Here is a 19233-nt window from a genome sequence, read left to right as displayed (position 1 = left end):
CATTTCAGGTCTCTTATCTAAAAAGAAGTGGTGAAAAAGAAGCACAATGGTGGGAAAGCTAAATTTAGTTTTCGGTAAGCCCTTTTAAGCTAAAGAACTTTAAAAAGTATATAGATGCTGTGTGCAATTAGGGAACTTTGGCTAGTGAATTTGTTAACACTGCCAGTTCCTGATAGTTTTAGGAAAAATGCCTCATATTGCTTGCTTTTGTGTTTGAGATGTTCTTGTGTTTAAAGTACAATACCAAGGGGAAAATAGCTTTGTATCTCAGTGTGAATTACCTGTTGTGCACTGGCAAACAGGTATGCTTCAAGAGCCTCGATTTCAAACTTAGAGATGGTTTGTTTGGAAAGGGTCTTGATGAATTCTACTCTTAATTATTTGAAATACTCTGAAATCTAAAGGAAAAGAATTCGACAGTAATGAATATGGCCAAGTAGGTACCACATATCCCAGAGCACTCACACAGACTGCAATAATCGTATGAGAAAATGCTATTTTATTTGCAAGTGCTGTTAAGGAACTTGTTCATTGAATTCTGGAATAAAATTTGTTTTTTGCTTGTTTTTATTTATTTTATTTTCGGAGATTTTTAATAAGCTTTCATTTTCTAGATTTTACTCAGTGACCATCACTGTGGTGGGCAAGGAGAAGAGTAGATTACAAACAGGTTCCAGGCTTTGTTGGTGTTGCTCAAGGCAGAATATTTATCTAGAATGCTCTAGAAGCATAAAACCCTGGATCTGATTGTCAATAACCAGTATTAGAAAAATTTTAAAAAGCCAACTGAAACAGTTCTGAGGAATTCAGTTGGGAGAGAAGTATACAGATAGGCTATATTAATCAGAACATAAAAAAGTACAGAATAAAAGCTAAGAAAAATTAAGAGTACAGGGGGATTACTGCAGTCCAGGGATTCCCTGAGAAGGCTTCATAGAAAAGTCACACTTTTTCTTGAAATTATGGGCTTGGTTGGAAAGAGGAGACATTTATCACAAATCTATTAGATTAACTAAAGGAGAAAAGGATTATTTATAGCAGTTAACTTTCTTGATAGGAACAAACTTTTCTATGTAATATTATAATTTAATAGCAAATTAAATACTAATAACTTTATAATGTACATGTTATAGAAGTTAGTTTTAAAATAATCATTTTATCCTGGGGCACATAAGAATGTTTTCTAAGAACATACAAATAATGAATTAAGTTCCCATAAATGTATATTTTTTACTGAATAGTAAATCATAGCTATAGTCAAAGTGTTTTATACAAACTAGTACTATAAACACAATCTTATATTGTTAATATTCTCCAAAGGTTCTTTCCTGATACATTCTATGAGCAACATGAATTTTGATTGATTAACTGATATAACGTGGTTTATCATATACTACTGTGTACAATAAAGGAAAGAGCTGCATTAGAGTCTTGAAATTAATACTGGTTAAAGTTCTAATATGTTCATGTGTATGTTAATATTTAGCAAGTAACATATGTTTAAACTTCAATTATAAATCTTTGTAAAACGCATTTTAGTGCATTCCAAATTTTTTTGCTATGTTAAAAATTGGTTAACATATTAATGGTCTCTAGGTTTCGGTCAGCCATTTGTCAATTAATATTTTCATTGCAGAAAAATAACAGACCACACTGCTATTAGAGAATGTCACTGATTTACTATGATTTCTTTTACAAATTCTATTGCATTTGTAAAAATGCGATATGAATTCAGTATAAACTGTATTTTCTTTATTAAAATACTATTTATTTTATCTTTTGTCTTTTATGTTTTAGTCAGACCATCACCATTACTATATCCTATCATAATAGACCACACATACTTAAAACCAAGTAAAGGGTATAATTCCATCTTTATTCATTAGACAGCCATTTTGGACAACACATACTTAGTGATGGAACCTGAGTAACATTTATCAAATGCGATAGGTAAAGTTTTCACTTTGTATTATAAAACAAATAGGCCAGATAGCTACTGCTACATAAATGAGGTAAAATGGAACATTTCAAGTTCTTTAAACTGTTTTCTTACAGAGACCTTCTCCAATGGCAGATCTTGGACAACCTGGGCAGTCATCTGGAAACAATTCTTCACAAAATTCATAAACTTGCCTTCTACTTTAGAAAGAGAACCACCTTTTCCTATACATGCTTGCAAACTTACTTTAATGTTTACTGTAGAACTAAGCCCCTTTGGTATTTTAGGAAGAATTTTCTCTTCCTCCTCCCTGTCTCCCTCATCTACCTCTCCCTCCGCCTCTTTATCTTGGTGTTGATAGTTTTAAGTCTTTTCCATGCTGATTTGAATTTTCTGAATTTTAAATGGTTGCATCTTTTGGGGGAAGTGTTTTGAGACAGCGTCTGTGCAACCCTGACTGTCCTGGAACTCACTCTGTAGAGCAGGCTGGCCTGGAACTTGGAGATCCACATGCCTCTGCCTCTCAAGTGCTGGGCTTCAAGACTTGCACCCCCAATGACAGGCTACTTGTAGAATCTTGTACAGTTTTCTTCTCAGGAACTTTGACTTTCCTCTTTGTACTAGTTGGGTTGTCAACTTGACACAATCCAGAATTTTTTTAAAGAGGGAACCTCAATTGAGAAAATGTCCCCACTAGATGAGCCTATGAAGAGGCCTGTGGTGCATTTTCCTGATTGAAGATTGATATGGGAGGGGCCAGCCCATTGTGGGTGGTACCATCCCTGGACTGGTAGCTCTGAGTGCTATAAGAAAGCAGGCTGACCAAGACATGTGGAGCAAGTCAGTAGGCAGCATTCCTTTATAACTTCTCTGCATCAGTTCCTGCCTCCAAGTTCTGCCTATGTATCTTCCTCAACTTCACTGCACGATAGACTACAGGCTGTTAGATGAAAGATACCCTTCTTTCAAAACTTGTTTTTGGTCATGGTGTTTTGTCACGGTACTAGAAAATCTAACTAAGACACTCATCATTGTCGTCTCATTTATCACCAACTTTCTTTATTCCTCCTGTGGAATCTTTCTACCCTACCGGGGGCAAGTCACTTTCCAGTTATACTTAAGAATTTTCCATACTCTTCATCTTCATCTTCTGACTCTGCATCCTCTTCTACAGTTGCTGTGTGTGTTGTGCACTAGTATGCACCGGTTCTGACCCATTCTTCAACATGAAGAGCAAGGTAGTGTGATTTCAAAGTCCCTAAGGGAAACTGTCAGTTTTAAAGACATTTTTTTATTGGATTTTTTTATTTACATTTCAAATGTTATTCCCTTTCCCGGTTTCCCGTCCATAAGCCCTCATCTCACCCCCTCCCCTTCTTCTATAAGGGTATTCCAAAGTTGATACTGTTACTCTGATGTGACTGCCTTCATAATATACAGTTCTGTATTCTCTAGCAATGCTGGACAGGTGCAATAATCTGTAGATGTCAGTCATCTATGTGATCTTGAGAAAAAACAATACTCTGCATTGAACTCTGTTGCTACATTGTGATGTTAGTAGGTTATGTGCGTTCAGTTTTTATTCATGAGTTTTTAACTTTTGATTGAGTTATTGGGGTGTACTAAAATAAAGTTGAGGATCATCTGTATCATAAAAAAGTTGTATGTCCCCCCAACATAAACTCATATTTTAGGACTACAAAGAATGTGCACATTTATTCCAAGAAGCAAAATATCCAAACTTCAAATTTGTGAGACCTCTGTAGTTTTCATCTGTTATCTTGCTGCCCACAGAAGTCTTACTTACTAAATATGTTACTAACAAACAATAATTCACTGTTTCTAGGCTCAGCAAATAATTGCTGTTTCATAAAATTACCATTTCATTGTTATTGACGGTTGGGGTTTGGGCAGAGTGTTTCCAGTTTTTCATTCTCTTATTCAAAGATTTGAAGTACACTGATTGCAACGTAGCAGGGGATGTATCTATTCAAAGCGAAGTCAAGTGACAGCAGGTCAGATGAGTGAGTGGAAAGGAACTCTAGAGTTCTGATTATGGTTTGATGTGTCCTTTTGTATGCAGATTTAACATGATACTACTCTAAAAAGTATAATTTTCATTATATCAGTGGACTGAAATTTTTCTACTTGAGCATCTCTAACATTTTGTGATGGGAGCTTATTGGAATCATGACTTTTAACCAAAAATTTTATTTGGATTAAATTGTCCTAGAACATAAACTTTTTCACTAAGCAAAAGATGATGAAAGCCATTTCAGTATGGGGAAGCAAAGCAAAGAGTGGAATTCATTCTTCAAGTATTTTAGCAAAAAATACTTTCACATATAAATTGCAAATTGATCTTTATAAGGAACTGTTACACAAAGTTCTCATTATCTTAATCTTGTATCTTATATTATGACCTGTATTAGTGATCATTGAACTGTTGTCATCCAAAACGTAGCGATTCATATGAATTTCCTAGTTACAAGTGCATCACCGAAGTTAATTTTATTATGTGATAGAATTTTGTAACTTTGTAAAACGCCCTAAATATTATTCAAAACATGAAACTGAATTTCACAGATTAATAATGAAAACATGAACATTTTAATAGTAATCTTTGTTAAAAACTACTATATAGAAGTGTTAGTGTCTTTATATCCTTTTATAACCCTGAATTATTGAACTAATAATTAAACTCACTTAATTACTGAAGATATTATTTGTATTCACTTCTGAGCTGAGCAAATTTTATTTAAAAAATGCATATATATATATATACACACACATATACAATATAGACTATATTAGTTATTTAGAATAGGTTCCTGATAGTCTGAAAAGCTATGTGTATGTAAAATAAACTACTTTCACAACTAAGTAGCTTGACTGAAAGTTGTGTGGAGAAACATTATTAGCTATGCATGATTCAAAAAAATACTATGTCTAACTCAAGAGACTGAATCCCTAGGTTGGTCATTTATTTATTTGTTTTCCAAGACAGGTTTTCTCTGTGTAATAGCCCTGGCTGTCTTTGAACTCACTTTGTAGACCAGGCTGGCTTTGAACTCAGAAATTCACCTGCCTCTGCTTCTTGAATGCTGAGATTAAAGGCATAGGCTACCACCACCTGAATAATTATGTTTTTATTTTAAAAGCAAAATATTTTCTTTGTTGAATAAAGAAAATTGTAGAAGTTCAAAACTTCTGAAATGACATATTCCTTCTTTCATCCACATCAATTCAAAGTTCATTATAAACTTCAGATGCTCATATAGTTACACTTCAGAATTTGAAATATTTTATAATAAAAGGATACTGTTTTCTGTTTTCCATTCTGCCTATTGTCACTATTTTACATTATATATTTTCTTAAGAATTTTTCCACTCTATGGCATTTCTTGATATCCACCTGAAACTAATTTAATACATATTAAATATGTGTAACTTAATATGCAGTAATATAATACAAATATTTTACACATACATCCCCCACACACACACACACAGAGAGAGAGAGAGAGAGAGAGAGAGAGAGAGAGAGAGAGAGAGAGAGAGAGACTTTTTAAAAATACTGGTCTTCACATGGCTTTTTCAAACATCCTTAGTGTTCTTTATGTCTTTGCCTACCCCTCTTTTGCCCTATATTCCAATACCCCTCTTCACTTTAACACTCACTTTATTCCACTTTCTCAAACTGGAAACTAGTTCATATATGAACTCTGATAGAAGATATGTAATTCACCAGACCATATATAATTACATATTTAGAATTTTGTTTGTTTCTTTTGTGTTTCTTTTTGTTTGAGACAAAGTCTTATGTCTACTAAGCTACTAGATAAGGATGACCTTGAACTCTAGACCCTTCAGCCTACAGTTTCCAAGGGCAGAGGCAGGTGTGCACTATCATACCTGGCTGCATGCATTGTATAGCAATATATTTAATGGTTGTTGCTGAGTTTATTAGACCAATGTCTGCTTATAGACATTTAAGGCTAAGATTATTATATTATCTTATTTCAATTTACATGATTTTAAAGTATTGTGCTATTTTTGCTGCCAATTAGTCTGAATATCTGAGATTCCATAGAAAAATAAAAATTGAGGCATAAAAATAGGTATTAGGTTTTATACTTCAGTTTTTCTTGATTTGCAATAATTTTCTGGAGAAAAAGTCTAAAGTGGTTGAAAATTTGAATTTTTCTTTTTTTTTGAACTAGTGTGTCTTATGATTTCTTTATACTTGGAGCAATCAGAACTGGATTAATCTTTAGGGATATTATTTTAATGTATAGATAAAAATGATTTTTAGTTAATACATCAGTAGGTAATATGTGAAGATTTCTAAAGCCCTTAAAGACATCTATAAGAAATTTAAATATCTCTTCTCCTATCTTGTTTATTGATTTATTTAGCAAATCTTTATATAACAAATTGCAAAGTTAATTTAATTTCAATAATTTTTGGAATTATATATTTTAACATTAATGTGTTCCAATTGCAAGACAAAATTTGCACTCACAGAAATTCACTTGCCTCTGCCTCCCAAATGCTGAGATTTCATTAATTTGCCCTCTACTAATCAAGAATTTGTTAAGGTTTGGGTAGATGTAGCGGTCACACTGTATTTTTTTCTAGATTCACTGTCCTATGTTAGTTATGGATTATGCTAGACAGAAAAAATAGCCATAGCCGTATTAGAGGTTAGGAAAATTTGAAGTTCCTTGCTGGTATCAGAAACTTGATATTGAATTCAAGTAAGTGATAAGAATTAAAGTAGGGACACTTGGGTTCAATGTACTTTAAAACATTTTCTGAGTATTCTATCACTGATTAGGATACTATACTGGGAACGGGATTAGAACAGTAGTTAAATTTGAGATTCCCTTATTAGAAATGCTTGGGGCAAAAGTGTTTCAGATTTTGGAATTTTTCAGAAATTGGAATATTTGTATACAATTATGAGTCAATTATCTCTATTCTGAAGATCAGAAATCTGATGTTATCATATATCTAAGATCAAGCATTACTGTCATGATATGAAACTATTTGAATTTTGAAGCATTTCAGGTTTTTAACTTTCAAGTTGGTGTTAATCAATGGTGAAAGAAAATCTAAAGCTATATTTATTGGAAATAGTTTCATATATAGAAAGTGCAGTGGAAATACAACTGGAATGTAAACTCTTATACATTTGTAAACACATACATTTTCATTGATACATCAGAAGGAGAAAATAAAATATCCATTAAACATTGCAACCTATAATCTTAATATACCAATGGTAGTGTCAAACATCTGAAAATAACAAAATTCTAGGACTTTCTTCCTCAGTTCTGAAGTAACAAATTGAAGGAATCAATCAAGTATGGTGGTATATACTTGTAATCTTTACACTCAGAAAGTTGAGGCAAGTTCAAGGCAATCTTGCCCTATATAATAAATTATAGGCTAGCCTGGGCTACAAAGTAAGCCCTACCTCAAAAGATAAACATATGTATACTAGTAGTGATTTCTTCTACTTGTGTTATCATGCAATAAGAGCTAAAACTCGACATTTCTGATGTTCTTGGATTACATACCACTGACAAGAAAGGTAAGTTATACACTAGTTAACTTTGACAAGTTAGGGTAAACACAGCACAGCTAGGTGCATATATGATAATAGTAGTTGAGGGATTATCATTTATCAATGATACCTTTTCAAGAGGGGATAAGAGCTAATTCTTTATTTTTCTGACTTCTATAGTAATACTTTGTTACTCAGTGTTCTTATTTTACAAGTTTTAGATCTTATGTCTAACAGTAGGACAAACAACAACATGGGCTAATTTCTATTAAATAGAATGTTAGCTCATTTTTTTTCTTTTTCTTTTTTTTTTTTCAGAGCTGGGTACTGAACCCAGGGTCTTGCGCTTGCTAGGCAAGTGCTCTACCACTGAGCTAAATCCCCAATCCCGTTAGCTCATTTTTTAATAATTATAAATCTTTCTGTTTCACTTAAGCTTTGCCATTCCTGTGACATGTTTGATGAAACTTTGCCTTATGGTTACTTGTGGAAGAGAGGCTGGAAATGTTTTACAGAGCTAACAATCCAATGCACAGTAGGAACTCTATTTAATTCTTAGTAGTCTTCATCATCAGACAGGAGTAGAAAACTAGAAAAAATATTTGGAAGATAAATTTGTGTTTAAATTGAATATGGGGGCTGGTTAGATGGCTCAGTGGTTAAGTGCACCAGCTACCCTTCCAGAGGACCCAGGTTCAATTCCCAGCACCCACATGGTAGCCCTCAAGCATGTATAACTCCAGTTCCAGGGGATCTGATGCCCTCTTATGATCTCTTCAGATACCAGGCAAACGTGCAGTACACAGAAAAATATAAACAATCATACACATAAAATAAAATAAAATAAAATAAAAGGAATTTTAAAAATTCCTTTTAAATGTTATTTTATTTTTTATTTTTTTTTTATTTATTTTTTCTTTTTTTCCGGAGCTGGGGACCGAACCCAGGGCCTTGAGCTTGCTAGGCAAGCGCTCTACCACTGAGCTAAATCCCCAACCCCTATTTTTTATTTTTTACATTGTTTTCTTTTTTATTGGATATTTTATATATTTACATTTCAAATGTTATCCCATTTCCCAGTTTACCCCCTTCTCTCCCCCTGCTTTTATATGCTCCCATTCCCACCTCACTGCCCTGGCATTCCCCTATACTGGGGAATCGAGCCTTCACAAGAGCAAGGGCTTCTCCTCCTTTTGATGCCAGACAATGCCATCCTTTGCTACATATGCGGCTGGAGCCATGGGTTGCTCCATGTGTACTCTTTGGTTGGTGGTTTAGTCCCTGGGAGCTCTCGGGGAGGGGGGTGTGGTTAGTTGATTGATAATGTTGTTCTTCCTATGGGGTTGCAAATCCCTTCAGCTCCTTCAGTCCTTTCTCTAAGTCCTCCAGTGGGAACCCCGTTCTCAGTCCAATGGTTGGCTGTAAACATCCTCATCTGTATTTGTCCGTTTATGGCAGAGCCTCTCAGGTGACATCCATATCAGGCTGTCAGCAAGCACTTCTTGACATCAGCAAAAGTGTCTGGGTTTGGTGTCTACAGATTGGATGGATCCCCAGGTGGGGAAGCCTCTGAATGACCTTTTCTTCAGTTTCTTTCTCCCTGTATTTAATTTAGACAGGAGCAATTCTGGGTTAAAATTTTGAGAAGGGTGGGTGGTCCCATCCCCAAATTGGAGGGCTTGCCTAACCTCTGGATATGGTCTCTACAGGTTCTCCCTACCCTTTGTTGAGCTTTTCAGCTAATCTCATTCCTGTTGGTCCTGGGAGCCTCTTGCTTTCCTGGCATCTGGGATTGCTGGTGTTATCCCCAGTTCTCCGTATCCCACTGCTACATACCTCTGTTCAAATTACTGACCCTCTGTATATTATCCCTGTCTCCTCTCATAGCTGATCCTGCCCCTCTTTATCCTCTTCCTTTCCTCTCTTCCTCCCAAGTCCCTCAGATAGGTATTTTGTTCCCCTTTCTAAGAAGGACTGAAGTATCCACATTTTGGTCTTCCTTCTTGAGTCTGTGAATTGTATCTGGGGTATTCCCAGCTCTTGAGCTAATATCCACTTATCAGTGAGTGCATACCATGTGTGTTCTTTTGTGACTGGGTTACCTCACTCAGGATGCTATTTTCTAGTTCCATTCATTTGCCTATGAATTTCCTGAAGTAATTGTTTTTAATAGCTCCATTGTGTAAATGTACCACATTTTCTATATCCCCTTCTCTGTTGAAGGACATCTGGGTTCTTTTCAGCTTCTGGTTATTATAAATAAGGCTGCTATGAATATAGTGGAGCCTGTGTTCTTGTTGTATGTTGGAGCATCATTTTGATATATGCCCAGGAGTGATATAGCTGGGTCCTCAGGTAGTGCAATGTCCAAATTTCTGAGGAACCTTCAGACTGATTTCCAGAGTGGTTGTATCAGCTTGCAATCCCACCATCAGTGGAGGAGTGTTCCTCTTTTTCCACATCCTTGCCGGCATCTGCTGTCACCTGAGATTTTAATCTTATCCCTTCTGACTGGTGTGAGGTGGAATCTAAGAGTTGTTTTGATTTGCATTTCTGTGGAGACTAAGGATGTTTCTTTAGGTGCTTTATGGCCATTTGATATTCCTTGGTTGAAAATTCTTTGTTTCGTTCTGTACCCCATTTTTAAATAAGGTTATTTGATTCTTTGGAGTCTAACTTCTTGAGTTCTTTGTATACATTGGATATTAGCCCTCTATAGGATATAGGATTGGTAAGATCTTTCCCCCATCTGTTGGTTGCTGTTTTGTCCTAATTACAGTGTCCTTTGCCTTACAGAAGCTTTTCAATTCTATGAGGTCCCATCTATCAATTCTTTTTTTTAAAAAGATTTATTTATTGTATATGAGTACCTCTAGCTGTCTTCAGACACACAGAAGAGGTCATCAGATTCCTTTACAGATGGTTGTGAGCCACCATGTGGTTGCTGGGAATTGAACTCAGGACCTCAGGAAGAGCAGTAGGTGCTCTTAACCACTGAGCGATCTCTCCAGCCCCATATGTCGATTCTTGATCTTAGAGTATAAGCCATTGGTGTTTTCTTTAGGAAATTTCCCCCTGTGCCCATGTGTTTGTGGCTCTTCCCCACTTTTTCTTGTTTGAGTGTATCTGGTTTTATGTGGAGGTCCTTGATCCACTTGGACTTGAGGTTTGTACAGGACAATGAGAATGAATCAATTTGCACTCTTTTACACACTTACCACCAGTCGAACCAGCACCATTTGTTGAAAATGCTGTGATTTATACTTGAGTATAAGTACATCTTATCTTAGTAGACCTAGAGAATTAGTTAACTAAAGAATATGGAATCGGCACAGAACCATTCTGCAGCTGTGACGGCTGTTTGTGTCCCCTGTGAGCTGGTCACCAGCTGCTCCGCCACCTTCACCGGGGACTGGCTGGTGCAACATATCCTTGGAACAGAAGATGCTGTTGTGGAAGGGGCTTCCAGCGATGCTGTGAGGTTTTACCCCTGGACCATCAATAACAAGTACTATTCCGCAGAGGTCAACCTGTGTGTGGTGCCAGGCAAGTGAGTGGTCACTGCCAAGATCTCAGAGTCAGTCCAGGCATTTGTTTTTTACTTTGACAGCACATAGAAATCACCATCTCCTCATGGATTCCTCTGGCAGAAACATGGCTGCCTGAGGTGATGATCCTGGTCTGTGATAGAGTGTATGGAGATGGAATAAACCGGCAACAGGCTCATCATCAAACGTGGTGCATCAAACGTGGCTTTGAGCTGGTGGAGCTCAACCCAGAGGAGCTGCCCAAGGAGGACGATGACTTCCCTGAATCTACAGGCATAAAGTGGATTGTACAAGCATAGAATGCCAATGTCTGATCTAATGTCGTGATGAAGAATGACAGGAGCCAGGACTTCAGCCTTCTCAACTCACTGGCTGGAGCAAGCCACAGAGTTGGATCAGCAGAGAATTGTCACTGTGAGCAGCCAACAGCTGAGAGGACAGAGTCCCTCCTGGAGCATCGCATGGTGCGTGTGGCTCAGCAGGTACACAGGTTGGCAGCACTGTCAATCCCATGTTAGACCTGGGTATTCGAGAATTAGCCAGTCTGCGGTGGGAACTGGAGAACTTTGAGAGACTCTTTTCAAAGTTAAAAGAAATGAAAGACAAGGCTGCAACACTTCCTCACGAAAGCAAAGAAAGTTGCATGCAGAAAAGGTTGCCAAAGCCTTCTGGATGGCAATAGGGGAAGACCGAGATGAGATTGAGGACCTTTCTTATGATGAGCACTAAGATCTGCCTGCTAGGTTTGACTAACACCGATGCCAGCCCTGTGCATTCCAAGTGCTTCCCTTCTCAACCGGGTTCTCTTCTGCCAAGACTGCCATTGGCACACTGGCCACCTGACTGGTTTTTGGGGTTCCCTTACCTGAGCATAGGTGCTGGGGAGAAATCTTTGCTCCTGCCACATAAGTGACAGAAGAGTGAGATGACAGTGTGGAATCCCTTCAGATCTATATTCTTCATCTTAAGAAACAGGGTAAAACGAGTCTCGAAGATCTGTAATACAGGAGAGCCAAGTGTCAGAAAGCACACTGATCTCAGGTGATCCCAGCACCTGAGGGGCTGAGGCTGGCCTGGGCTCCATAGAAAGGCCTGCCTGCTTCTGCACTGGATTACCAGTGTCCACACTGGCTGGCAGGTTGGGAGCTTGTACTATGTAAGTACTGTCACTGGTGCTGGCCGAGAGCACAGCTCTGACATAAGGTGGATGTGGACAAGAAGCGGGGCAGCTGTAGATCTAGTATGTGCCCAGGGGTTAGGGGACAGGTGGCTCATGGGTTTGTCTCTTACCAAGTCCTTATGGACAATTTTAAGTTCAGTGTGTGAGTTCCTGCCACAAAGAAGTAAATGTCAGGTGTATATGTATAAGAAACAGAGGCAAAGGTTTCCTCCTCTGGGGAGCATAAACTACCCCTCTCCCCAGCTGCTGGGCAAGGGCCCTCAGGGCAGTCATGTGTGGACCAGAGGAGCAGCAGTGTTGGTTCCAGCACTGCTGACACTGGCAACAGTGCTCTTTAACCGAGTGCTCTCCCTGGCTGCTTGAGGTTTCAGAGCAAGTGCCCCTTCTTTCTGCTTGGGAGCCAGAGATCACTGTCAAAGCACCAGAACCAAGCAGTGGGGGATAGGCGAGCCTTCCAACAACCAGGTCCTGAGCAACCACCATGGGTTACTTCCTGGGCTGTTGGCTCCTCTACACTCCAGGACCCAGTCCCAAGGAAACCCTGCCCTTCCTCCTGCGTTGTGTTTGAGTGGGTGAACCCCAGGGGAGCACAAAGCAAAGTTTTACAGGAAGAGAGCAAAGTACAGCAAACAGGTTAAAGGTCCGTATTCTGTCATCACAGATAGCTCTGTGAGGCAGGCGTGAGTCTCCTTCGTGCTCGTCAGTTTCTAAGCAGGTGCAGCCATGTTAAATGGTATTCATTGTGGGCTGAGAGCCGATCCTGCCCTAGTGTCATCCATGAGTTAGGCCATGATCAGAAACAAGGTGGACCTCCTTAGGTACCACGGACAGGGCCTGAAACATGCTTAGCCAGGTCAGAACCACACAGGGTGAGACATGATCCTGGTGCTGGTCGGATTCTAGAACAATGGGTGCTGGTTTGCCCCTGTGCTCCCACCCCACACTCTGATCTTGCAGTCTTTGAGCTTGGGTTTACCACTACCCTTTGAGGGGCACTAATACTTTAAGGTGAGTGCATTAGCCACTGGCTAAGAAGGAAAATAAGGGAAGTTGATCGTGGGTTGCCAGAAAGGTAAAATATGTTTTTCTTTAAATGTGAAAGATTTTAGAAAATATATTAGGTCACATGGTTAGGAAACAAATAGACTAGAAAAGGCTGTGGACTAAACAAAATCAGGTAATTAAAAGATGATTTATTTATAAAAAAAAGAATATGGAATTGATAATGAATTTTCTCATTAAGGAATAAATTAAGCAGATGATGAAGATATTGTCAGAATGCTTTATATAAAATATTGGAGCTTTATGTTGTGAATAATTTGTTTATCCTCCTGTAATTAAAGTGTTTTATAAAGTCAGGTGTAGTTGTATGTTTGTAATCCCAGATACTCAGTAGACTGAGCAAGGAAATACTGTTCAATACTACAATACTACAAGTTTGATACCAGCCTTGGTAAAAGAGGTAGAACTCATCTAAATAAAAATACCTGGTTTTAAATGAAACTCAAGACGGATGATCAAAGTGTGAATGCTTCACTCCTTCTTTAAAAGGGGAACAAGAATACCCTGGGCAGGGAAGAGAGAGGCAAAGATTAAAACAGAGACTGAAGGAACACCCATTCAGAGCCTGCCCCACATGTGGCCCATACATATACAGCCACCCAATTAGACAAGATGGATGAAGCAAAGAAGTGCAGGCCGACAGGAGGCGGATGTAGGTCTCTCCTGAGAGACACAGCCAGAATACAGCAAATACAGAGGCGAATGCCAGCAGCAAACCACTGAATTGAGAATAGGAACCCCGTTGAAGGAATCAGAGAAAGAACTGAAGAGCTTGAAGGGGCTCCGAGACCTATATGTACAACAATGCCAAAAACCAGAGCTTCCAGGACTAAGCCACACCTAAAGACTATACATGGATGGACCTTGGACTCTGACCCCTCATAGGTAGCAATGAATATCCTAGTAAGAGCACCAGTGGAAGGGGAAGCCCTGGGTCCCATAAGACTGAACCCCAGTGAACTAGACTGTTGGGGGAGGGCGGCAAAAAAGAAGGAGGGGGGAAGGGATGTTTGCCCGGAAACCGAAAGGGAATAACACTCGAAATGTATATAAGAAATACTCAAGTTAATAAAAAAACTGGTTTTGGTAATTAATAAAGATGGACTTAAACCAGCGTAAGCAAAATGAAATGTATGTATTTGTGTATATGTTTTTTTTTAAGAATGTGAAAGATTCTGAAGGAAACAAAGAAAAGAAAGTGTGGCGTAGGCATATGTGGAACTTAAACTAGGAAGAAAAGTAATCTCTAAGGAAATTTGTTTGAGATCATATACACACAAGTTACAGTATATGTAATGACCAGGTTATATTTATGAATATTCATATAAGTATTAACAAAGAAAAAGAGGCCAGTAGTTTGAGGGAGAGGAAAGGAGTTGCATAGGAGGGGTTAGAGAGAAGAAAGGGAAGGGGCAAATTATGTATTTATATTATCATTTCAAAAATTAAAAAAAATACTAAAAAGACACTTGTCTCTCTCAATTTATCAGACTATTGGTACAACAAACCCCAAATAAATAGGAATTTCCTAAGGAAATTCTCATGCTGAGAGAAGAAAAAGACTGAAAACTTGTCTCCTGCAAAGAGATTTCATAGAGTTCTAAAAACTGATCAGAATATGATGAAATTGAATTCCAGATAATGATTGGTCAACAGTGGGTAGAATCACACCTTGACCAGTACTGTTTAGATATTTATATCCTTGGCCCTCTATTTAAACTTTAATTCCATGTCAGGACCCTGAAGACAAACTTGATCCTTCTTCCTAGTGTGGCCATGTTGAGTAAATCTCCTTTATCTGATTTCCACTATCATTTTTATTGGTTTATTGAGAATAAGTGGCCTGACTGAGTTGGCACATAGGTTGTGACCCCCTAAGTTTGATCACATGTACATAAAATTTATGAACATTAAATACTGTATTGCTATATTTTCAATGAAAAATCACAGGAACTTGAAAAATATGAAGAAGCAGCTATATTGATGATAAATGCCTGAGTGTAGCTTCTCTGACATTTCTAGATGATACTTCACAGCCAACTTCCTGTACTATATTCCTCTGGTTCTTATAAATTTTCTACCTTCTCTCTTGCTATAATTCCTGAACCTTAGGCCATGAATTTGAAAGAGGGCGACAGGGTGATGTGTGGGAAGAGTTGGAGGAAGGAAAGGGAGGGGGGAAACAGTGTAATTATATTTTAATTTCAGAAAAATTTTAAAAAAATTAGAGAAGACTTGTTTAAACTTCAAATAGCCTCTTTCAGTGTTATCTTGTACAAACATGCAATATCATCAACTTTGATGTTGATCTTATCTAAATTTCCCATTTCTATAAGCAATTGTTGGTGGTTCTATGTATTTTCCACATGTGTAGCTTACTCTAATCAGAACAATAGTTATTTTCTGTTTGTTCTTTTGTCTTTTTATAAAAATCATGTTAAAAGCATGAAATGATAACACTTGATTTCTCTGGTGACTAGGAAAGTTGGGAACTTTTCATATACCCAGTAACTCTTTGTTCTTGGAAGAATTGTCCATGTCACTTATCTGTACTATAGTGGGTTTGTTTTTCTATTCATTTCAATGAGTTTTTATTTTGAATACACCTCTCTTATATGCAATATAGGTTTTACATTTTTCTCCCCGTCTGTAGAATGCCTCCTAATTATATTGATAGATTTGTGCCTCCCCTTCCCCCACCGCAAAACAGGGTCTCTACACAGCCCTGGCTTTCCTGAAATTCACTCTTTAGATCAGGCTTGAAGTCAGAGAGATTCGCTTGTCTCTCTTTCCCAAGTGCTGGGATTAAAGGTGTGCACCACCACACCAGAAATGTTGATAGATTGGCTACATAGAAGCCTTTTACTTGAATAGAGTCCACATGTTTACCTTTTACTTTTGTGCTTTTGGTATCATAGCCAAAATTTATTGCCAAGAAAAATGTAAAGTTTTGCTCCTGTATTTCATTTATAGGAAATTTTACAGTATCGGGTCTTAAATTTAGGTCTTTAATCTATTTAATCTATGTTAATAGATTTAGAGTTTAGTTTTATGTATGATGAGGGTTGAGTGTACAATTTAGTTCTTCTGTGTATATACCCATGTCTTTAGAACCAAATGTTGAAGATACTATCTCTATTTTGCAGCTTTGGCCTTGCTATGAGAGATAATTTGACTACCTGGGTGTCCTTTTATTCCTAGATTCACTATTGTTCTCCAAATTACTGTGTGAGTCTGCCTTTATATGTCAGTTTCACATTGTTTTATTTGTATCTATTTTTGATATATTCTGAGAGCAGGGAGTGTGAGGTCTCTAGTTTCATTATACTTTTCTCAGTATTGTTTCAGCAATTAGGTATTGGTAGATGTGCTATATAAATTTTTGAATTCTTCTTTCTTTTTTTTGTAGAAAAATGTTGATTTTCAAATGAAAATTTCACCAAAGCTGTATATTGCTTTAGGTAACAGGAAATTTTAACACTATTAAGTCTTTCAGTTTTGTAATACACTATGTCTTTTAATCCGTTTCTTCATTAATTGATCTCATCTGTGCTTTGTTGTTTTCAGTGTACAAATCTCTTATCTCTTTTGTTGCTGTTTCTACATATTCTAAAATTTTGAAGCTATTGAAAGCAATTATATTGATTCTCATTTTAGATTGCTTATTTCTAGTGTATGAAAACACAGTTTTTGCATGTTTGCTAAGTACCCTGCTATTTTGCTAAATCCATTTGTTAGTTTTTAGACTATCATGAAGTTTTCAGGAATTTCTATATATAAGATCACTTCACCTGTAAACAGATTTTTACTCTCCCCTTTCTAATTTACATATCATTAATACTTTTTCTTGCCTGATATCTTTGGATAACATTTTAATGCTATATTAAGTAGATGTGTTAATAATGAGCATTCTTGCTTTCAGCTTATTTTAAATGAAAACCTTTAACTTTTCATTGTGGAATATATTAGCTATGACCTCTTCATATGTGGCCTTTTATTTTGTTGATGTATTTGCTTTCTGTTCCTACTTTGCTGAATGTTTTTATAAGGAAAGCTTTGAATTTTGGCAAATGAGTTTTCAGTAATATTGAGATGGTCATTTGGATTTTATTTTATTTGTTCCTGATGTGGCATATCATATTAACTATTTCGCATATTCACTTACTGTAGGGACAAATTTAATCTCATCATGTTATAACCACTTTAATATGAAGGTCAGCTTGGCTTACTAGTTTTTATTGAGAATTCCTGCCTCTAACTCTGTTGGATGGCTTTGGACTACTAATCCAGTCTCTTTACCAGTCATAAATTTGTATAGACTTTTATATTTTTTGCATTGTTCTGTGTTGTTATGTTGAGAATTTCTAGATATTTATTCATATTTTATGCCAACCAACTTGTTGACATATAATTGTTTAAGTTTCTTATAATCCTGTTATTTCTATGGCATAAGTAGTGATAGATTTTTACCAAATATATGCTTTTTAGAGTATAATTAGATCATTCCACCTTCCTTTTCCTTCCTGTAGCCTTTCTCATATGCAACCCATGCTCTTTCTCAAATTCATGGCAACATTTTTAAAACTTTTGTTACATGTAAGTGTGTATATTCCTAAATATATGAATAGAGCCTGCTCAGTCCATATATTGTTGCTTATATGTATATGCTTTCAGAGCTGACCATTGGGTACTGGATAACCAATTGGTGTGTTCAGGGGATGAATGATTTTCCACTCTCAGCATTACTTAGTCACTTGTAGTTCTTTGTTTAAGGTTAATACCTCCTGAGCTTTGTCCCTTTCATATAAGCATGTCAATTGGTGTCATCCTTGTTCAGGTCATGTTTAGGAAGCCATGTTCTTGCTTCTGAGTTTCTTATAATACACAGCCTTGTAGCAAGCTTCCTATTCTTCTGTCTTTTAAAATCTCTTTGCCCTCCTCTTCTGCAATGATCCCTGAGCGTTAGGTGCAGAGGTTGTGTTATAGGTGTATCAGTTGGTACTGAGCCCTACAATTCTGCATTTTGATTGGTTATGGTTTTTCGTAATAGTCTCCACCTGTTGCAAAGGGAAGGGTCCTTGATGAGATGTGAGAATGACAATTTTCTGTGGGTATGAGGACAAATATTTAGAATGTAGCTAGATTTACACTGTGAAGTGTAAAGTGGCACATGTGAGTTTTCTTCCAATATCAGTGACTTCACTAGCCGTTATAGTTGGCTATGTTTCAAATACCTGGCAGGATTTACCTCTTGTTGAATGAGCCTTAAGCCCAATTCAAAACTGTTGGCTATCACCAAGGTATGCATGTCACTATTGTATCCTTAGAGTTAATACCGTACTTATTATTGTTGTGATTAATAGGCACATCATACCTGGCTACTTCCCTCCTTTGGAAACTTGCATGAACCTTTCTTGTACCACAAATGCTAACCTTGGGGAGGAGGCTTTCAGGTTCCAGCTCAGGGGCTATTTCAGCTCTGTGTCTGAAGTACAAGGTGTCTTCAGCACTAGGCATTTGCCTTCCACCTCTTGAAGAGCAGCCAAGGGCAATACCAACAGCCTATAATGTTTTGGGAGTCTCTTGGCCATCTCTGACCAACAACTCAAAAGAGGGCTTCTCATGCCCAGGTGTGGCTCTTGTAGGAAGCATTATCTGTCAGATGGGAAAATTTTCATTTCAATACACACACACACACACACACACACACACACACACACACACACACAGACTGTGTTATAGGTTTACTTAGGTAATTACTGTTATTTTATTCCCTTCTTCAGTACTTATCTCCCCCCACAATGAAAGCCCTTCCATTTTTCCAAGTTCTCCCTTAAAGATCACTTGTACCCTGGTATTTTCCTTTCTGTTGCTCCGCCGTGCTCTGCAGTGAACCGTCCATTTTACATTTTTGCTTTCTGAAGTTACTCCA

General features: G+C 37.4%; 1 pseudogene; it reads left to right on the top strand.

The window, feature by feature from the left end:
- Positions 1–10831: 10831 nt before the first annotated feature.
- Positions 10832–12062, top strand: LOC116887912 (annotated as a pseudogene).
- The last annotated feature ends 7171 nt before the right edge of the window (positions 12063–19233 follow it).

Source organism: Rattus rattus, chromosome X (assembly GCF_011064425.1).
Source record: "Rattus rattus isolate New Zealand chromosome X, Rrattus_CSIRO_v1, whole genome shotgun sequence".
NCBI lineage: Eukaryota > Metazoa > Chordata > Mammalia > Rodentia > Muridae > Rattus > Rattus rattus.
Note: the sequence above shows the minus strand (reverse complement) of the source record. Positions and strands in the feature narration are given on the sequence as shown.